This window comes from Gopherus flavomarginatus, chromosome 3 (assembly GCF_025201925.1).
Source record: "Gopherus flavomarginatus isolate rGopFla2 chromosome 3, rGopFla2.mat.asm, whole genome shotgun sequence".
Lineage (NCBI taxonomy): Eukaryota > Metazoa > Chordata > Testudines > Testudinidae > Gopherus > Gopherus flavomarginatus.
The window spans coordinates 9,381,424-9,388,318 of NC_066619.1; the positions used below are offsets into that span (position 1 = coordinate 9,381,424).

Here is a 6,895-nt window from a genome sequence, read left to right on the forward strand (position 1 = left end):
TAACACAGCTACCTCTCTGATACAGATCTATCAGAAGAGCAATACAGATCAGAGAGGCTTTGAAAAAAAACCAGTTCAAGAGCAAACCACAGTAATACATTATAGTATAATGTACATTAGCTGGCCCTAAATTTTGCAGTCCTGTTAGGAATTCTGTAGTTCTTCGTGAACATCCGTGAAAATAAAACTGAGAAGTGAGAGGCGTGCAAGTTAAAAGGAAGTAGCAGCAGCAGCAGCTTGAAGGTTTCTACCAAGTGGTCAAAAGGAAGCAGCAAAGTCCAGTGAGAAGCAGCGTTCAAATAGATAGATGGCAGGGTCTCTAGGCTGTGGAAGTCAAGACATTAACCGCTCAGCCATCTTAAAAGAGTAGCTTCTCCACTCCAGAAGAACACCCTCAAACGTGATCCAGCCCTCTTATTCTGGGCAATTCCACATCACCCCAGACTCTGCAGCCACCATCTGGTGCGTAAGGCAGTGCCACAGGCTTGTGGCAGAGAGCTTGCACTTCTGTGAAACGTGAGAACCAAAAGGAGAAAGAGGATGGACCTAGAGCTCACAGAGCAGTAAGCTGGCCTCAGTGAGATTCTAAGCCACACAGATAAGTGCCTACTGGACTGCAAGCCCAATGCTTTCACTACTTGGAGATCCCAGGGCTCCCTGATGGCTCTCACAAGGAAACAGGAACATCTCCAAGGAACCACTTGTGTTTGGGCTGGCACCCATCCCCAGGTGATCCTGGCAGGTGCAGTTTCACAAAGGTAGGTGGACTTGTCTTGGGCCCTCTCCATGGCTCACAGCATTGGTCGTTTAAACCAGTGGTCATGAGTTCAAATCAAAACACAGCCTTACTCCAGAAAGAGGTTTGCAAATTCATTTGTCTTGTCCAGCCGTGGGTGGCTGGAGCTTCCCTTATAGCAGTTGTGCTGGGGCATATAGAAGAGCAGCACCTTACCAGAAGTGGGGATCGAACCCACGCAGACACATGTCTATTAGAACTTAAGTCTAACGTCTTAACCTCCCGGCCATTCTGGTGAGTGCAGCAAGCTTACCCCCGCAGAAGGACTTCTTGGGATGTCATCAATGAGCCCACTGCCTTGAGCACAAGATTATGGCAAGTTTATCATCCCTTATGTAGACATTGGAGCAGGGGGAAGGCCCTCTTATGGCTGCCTTTATAGCACAGGGGTTAGCTGTCTCTCATTTTCTGATATAGCATTCATGAGTTCAAAGCTCACTGGGGCCTGGGCAGTAGTTTCTGGCAGGACCTGTTGTCCCCCAGCAGTGAGGTGCTTCTTCTTCCCAAATATTTCTTAATTTTGGGGAGGGGCACAGCAGGACAGGGCACCAGAGGGCTTTGTTAAAGAGAAGCAGCAGCCTGAATTTTTGTACCAGTTGTTCAAAGGGTAGCAGCAGCAGCAGCAAGGGACTACCAGAAGTGAGATTGAAACCACACAGGCTCGCACCCATTGGAACATGAGCCCAACACCTTAACCGCTCAGCCATTCTGGGGAGCAGGCAAAAGGAGCCCTACTGCTACACCCACAGAAGTCCTGGGTGTGCTACGGTGCTCTGGTTTTGGATAACTACCCAGCTCTTTGCATCTCAACGGGGTTCCCAAAATACTATGCTTGCTTAGGAACCTGTCTCTCTGCGTATGCTTGGCTAGCTGTGGAGTGCCTGACCAGCAGCTTGTAGTCCAGAATGGGTGAAACTGGACCCCCTCGGTCAGAATTTGGGAAAATCTCCAAATCCAAAGCAAAGACGTAGAGTGCCACTGATCCTGTGGGGGAGTGCTTCTGCTGCTCAGAACAGTGTTCTGGGCTTCGGGGACTGCCTATGACCCAGTGGTTGGGAGGATGGAGTGCCAGGACCCCATCCCCAAGGCAACAAATTAGCTTTCTTAGGCTCACTATGGAGCCTCACTTGCTCTCCTGCAGCTCAAATATTAAGCCTTCCGCCATGGTTTCTGTTGGTGGGAGACATCCACTTTGGGGGCAGCCCAGCTGGAAACAATTGCAGCCTCCAGGTCAACCCATTGAGTGTAATGGACCCAGTTATCCCAACCTCAACTCCACGCTGAGTGCACTTTGCCACGCGCTATGTGACTGCCTGGAGCAGAGCTGTTGGGGAAAGGGAGAGAATCTTGGGTCAAGTGTCCACTTTCCATATGTGGCAGCGAGGTGGCCGCTCTGCTCTGCACAAAACTCTGATCCAGACCAAGGTCTCCTACAAAGGCTTTAGAGCCAGCTTCCCCACAAACATGGCACGCACTCCAGGTGCATGGTGGCTCCCTTCCGGCCACACTCTGCTCCAAAAAGAGAGGGCTCTCTGCGTCCAGCCCTAGGCTGTGCAGCACCCAGTCTTGCTCCATGGCAGTGGTTTTGGAAGGTGGGGGTCCTACGAAAATCATATTTCTGATTGTCTTCTGTACCAAAAAATTAAAAACTTTGCACACAATATTATAAAATTCTGCATTAATTCTGCAAAGTTTATTTGTCAAATAAATGTGGAGGCTTCAGCAAGGCTTTGGGGAGCACAGGCCGCTGCTTGCAGAGAGGTGGGAAATCACTGTGTAGCTCCTCCCACCCCCAGACATGGACTCAGCGGTGGGGCTGTACTCAACCCTTACAGCACAAGGACTGAGCCTGGCCCAGAAACACCCAGGGGCCCTGCCCCTCCATGCCAGGTGCACCACATGTGGGGATACAGGCTCACCAAGGCAGGATCCAAGTGTGCAGTGACCCACATGTGGGTGGAGAGGTTTCTGTGTGGGCGGTGATCTGGATGCCCAGATGCTTGCTGGGGGGTCCTGGGTGCAACTGCTATGGCACTTTGAAGGAGGAACCAGGTGAATGTGCTTGGGGCTCAGAAGGCAGGCTCTGAATTTGAGGGGGGATATAGCTAGGCAAGGGGGTCTGAGTGTGAATAAAAATCAGCTCTCTAGAGCTCCCAGGGAAGAAAGCAGCATTTAACCAGAAGTGGGGATCAAACCCACGCAGACACATGTCTATTAGAACTTAAGTCCAAAGCCTTAACCACTCGGCCATTCTGGTCAGTGCCATAGCCTGTCTGCCCCCCCTCAGAATGACTTCTTGAGATAGCATCAATGAACCAGCTGCCTTGAGAAGGTGACTATGACAAGTGCAGCATCCCTTATGTAGACATTGGAGCAGAGGGACAAGTATCTTGTCCTCTGGCTCCATAGTTCAGGGTTAGACCACTGTCCTTCTTAACAAGCGGTAATGAGTTCAAAGCTCTGTGGGACTCAGGCAGTGATTTTTGGCAGGGCCTGTTATCCCCCAGCAGTGAAGTGCTTGCTTTTCCTTACATATTTATTAATTGTTTTGAAGTGCAGAGCAGGACAGAGTGTTTTGTTAAAGAGAAGCAGCAGCCAGATTTTTTGTACCAATTGTTCAAAGGGTAGCAGCAGCAGCAGGGATCCACCGGAAGTGGAGTTCAGGCTCATACCCATTGAAACTTGAGCCCAAAGCCATTCTGGTGAGCAGGCAAGAGCAGCCCAACCGCTACACCCACAAAAGTATTGGGAGTGCTACGGTGCTCTGGCTTTGCATAACTACCCAGCTGATTGCGTCTCAACGGGGTTACACTTGCTTAGGAAGTTGTCTCTCTGCGTGTGCTTGGCTAGCTGCAGAGTGCCCAGATAGTGGTTTGGAGTCTAGGGGAGGTGAAATTGGCCCCCCTCAGTCAGAATTTGGGGGAAATCTCCAAATCCAAAGCAAAGATGTAGAGTGCCGCTTATCCTATTGAAGAGTGTTTCTGCTCCTGCTGCTCATAGCAGCGTTCTGGGCTGGGTGACTGCCTATGACCCAGTGCTTGGGAGGATGGGGCCCCGGGATCTGACAGCCCCAAGGGCCACAGATTAGCCTCCAGAGGCCAACTATGGAGTCTCCCTTGGTCTTCCATGGCTTGACTATTAAGACTTTCTCCGTGACTTCTCTTGGCAGGGAGCAGCATACCCAGTGGCAAGTGATTTGGGAGACAACCTGTCTGGAAAAATGCTGCCACCATCTGATGCATAAGGCAATGCCAGAAGCTTGTGGTAGATAGCTTGCACTTCTGCAGGGCTCAAGGGCCAAAAGGAGCAACTCCCTCAACATGAAGGGCTCATTTCAGCTGCTTGGTGCCGTGTGTGGTGGTGCAGCACCTTGCTTTGCTGTAGCTAGACATTGATGGGGAAAGAAGGCATCTTACCTCTGGGGTTAGTGTGTTGGCTTCATAAAGTTTTCCTTGTGAGTTCAAATCTCACAGGGGTTTGGGTGGGTGTTACTTAGAGGGGTGTGTGTGGAAAGTGCAGATAGTCTGTGGTTTAGCACTGCCATTTAAACCTCTGTCCTATAAAACACTGCCCACAGCCTTGTTTCTTCCTGTGTCATAGGACAGCTACAAATATCCTTCTGTGGAGAAAGAAATAACACTGCCATTCCTCAGACCTTTCTGGAGAGGATTGTAGTCTTCTTCTATGAAAGGATATTGAGATCTCTAAGGAGGATTAATGGGATTTCCCTGTGCACATAAACCAACTCCTCTGAATGGTTCCCTCTTCCTAACTTTACATGGGAATGAAAATTAGATAACAATCCCATTAGTGTAATTGGAAAGGAATTCATACAGTTACCCAAGTTTAATTTCCTTTCAGTGAGCTTGCCCATTCTCCACTACCAGGATTGACTTGACTGTGGTTGAGACTCAAAGAGGTCCTGACTCATGGTATACCTGGACCTCCTGGTCACATGTCCCCCATCCTCCTCCAACATAAGACCATAAGAACGACCATACTTGGGGACACCAATGGTCCATCTAGCCCAGTATCCTGACTTCCATCAGTAGCCAATGCCCGGTGCTTCAGAGGGATTGAATGGAACAGATAATAATCAACTGATCCATCTCCTGTCAGCCATTGTCACCTTCTGGCAAACAGAGACTAGGGACACTTCAGAACATGGTTTTGCATCCATGCCCATCCTGGCTAACAGCCATTCATGGACCTATCTTTCATGAACGTATCCACTTCCCCCCACCTCACTGCTTACACCAGAAACCTGTGACTTGGGCTCCTGTGAGGTATCCACAGAGGTGGCGATGTCCCTGCCATTTACTCATGTAGCTAGTTGCAAAGTGGCAGGTTTGCAGCTCTGTACCAGATCAGCTGTTGGCCTCCCTGGCCTTCTGGTCTGCCTGCTGCAATTCCTTGCTTTTAGCCAGTACTGTTGCTCTTCCCTGTCTTATCCAGACCTGGTGCTAGCCCACTGGGAGCCCTAAGCAGGAATATTCCCTGACACACACAAGCACCCAATACTAAATCAGTCATGCTCTTACAATAAAAAAGCAAATAGAGAGCCTCGAGCCGCTCGGAAGCCTGAGCAAGTGCTTAGTCTGCTTATGCCTGTCGCTGTCTCTGGTCGTATCACTGCTCTGGCATCCCCCATGCAATATGCTCATAAATGTCCACATTTCTACAGCTGGTCTATTGCTGTACTTGCTTAACGTCTTCTCCCCACATGGCCAGGAGATCCAATATCTCACATCTACTCCAAGCTGGAGCAGATCTGGAGTGTATGTGCAGCATGGTCAGCAGGGCAGTTGCACACTGCAATGGAGAGCTGCTAGGTGAGCTCATCCCACAGGAGAATCAAGTTTTAAAGGGGTGGGTGGCATCCATGACCCCTAGACAGTGAAGTTCACAATTTTGGTCACAATTTTTACCAGAGCCATCCATACTGGGCATTATGGGACAACTGCTGGAGTATTGTTAGTGCAAATATAGACATCACATTACGTACATTGTCCCAAGTTGAACTCAATACATCGACCATGACTCAATGTCATTGAGGGAAGTTGTGTTACTGTGTCGGTGTAATGGAGAGCTTATGTCAGCTGGAGACAAATTTAAGTGTAACAACACACACAATGAGATTGATGCAAGGTGGCTTACATCAACCCAACTTTGTAATGTAGACCAGGTCCAAGTCTCGGCAACTCTCAGATCAAACTCCTGAGATTGTTCAATATACAGCCAAGCCCAGCCCTTTGTTAGGCTGGGCCTAAAGTCACAAGATAAAATCCTAAGTAGGTTGCTGGGGAAGATAAAGGATCTAATTCTAGCCTGTTTTACTCCTGTTGTGCAGTATTTGCTCTGTAAGTAGCCTCACAAGTAAAGATGACAGAATTAGGCCCCAACTTTTTGAATTACTGCTAAAGGACTTAAAGGGTTTAGTCAGTCTCAAGCAACCACGGTAGCTTCTCAGTTGTCTAAACTTTCTAAACTATTACAGTACACTGGTCAATAGATTTTTTTACCTCCCCTTCCTAACCACATAAGCTGCACAAGGTGAACAAATGTCACTGAATTAATATTTATTTTGCAACATAAAAGAGCCCAGCACTATCCACAAATAGCCTAATTAATTGGGATTAATTTCATGTGTAAAGTTTGGCTCTGCAGGTGTTGATGGAGCAATACATCAAAGAGGCTTCACTTCTGTACAAAATCAATGCTAAAATAACCTTGATTATTGTCGCTGTTGATGTCCCATATACCGCTAATCAGTCATAGTTTGCAGTGAACATTATTATGAACAAATATTATTTGTTCTCTTATTGGCATTTTTCAAGAGCCAGTGGTAATATTCACTGCAGTTTGCTAAGAGAAGGCTTTCACCCTTGGGAAATTGTACAGGCTGCCCGGGAGCACATGGAACTGGTCAAAGAGGAAAATTACTTGAGCTGGAAAATAGAAAATAAAGGGAATTACATTAAAATGGAAGTAGCAGATTTTTTTTCTTCCCTGGATTTAGAACTGAAAAGTACATTTTAAGCAATATCAGATTTCCAGAAGAAATGCTTTGCAATTGAGGAGTGCATTCTCTGGAGATGG

At 48.0% G+C, this 6,895-nt stretch overlaps 2 non-coding genes across 2 annotated transcripts; both read right to left on the bottom strand.

Annotated features, from left to right (window-relative positions):
• Positions 1–949: 949 nt before the first annotated feature.
• TRNAL-UAA (transfer RNA leucine (anticodon UAA)) lies at positions 950–1,032 on the bottom strand. The gene has a single exon. It is a non-coding gene; the product is annotated as a tRNA-Leu (tRNA).
• A 1,938-nt stretch (positions 1,033–2,970) lies between these two features.
• TRNAL-UAA (transfer RNA leucine (anticodon UAA)) lies at positions 2,971–3,053 on the bottom strand. Its single transcript has one exon. It is a non-coding gene; the product is annotated as a tRNA-Leu (tRNA).
• Between the last annotated feature and the right edge of the window lie 3,842 nt (positions 3,054–6,895).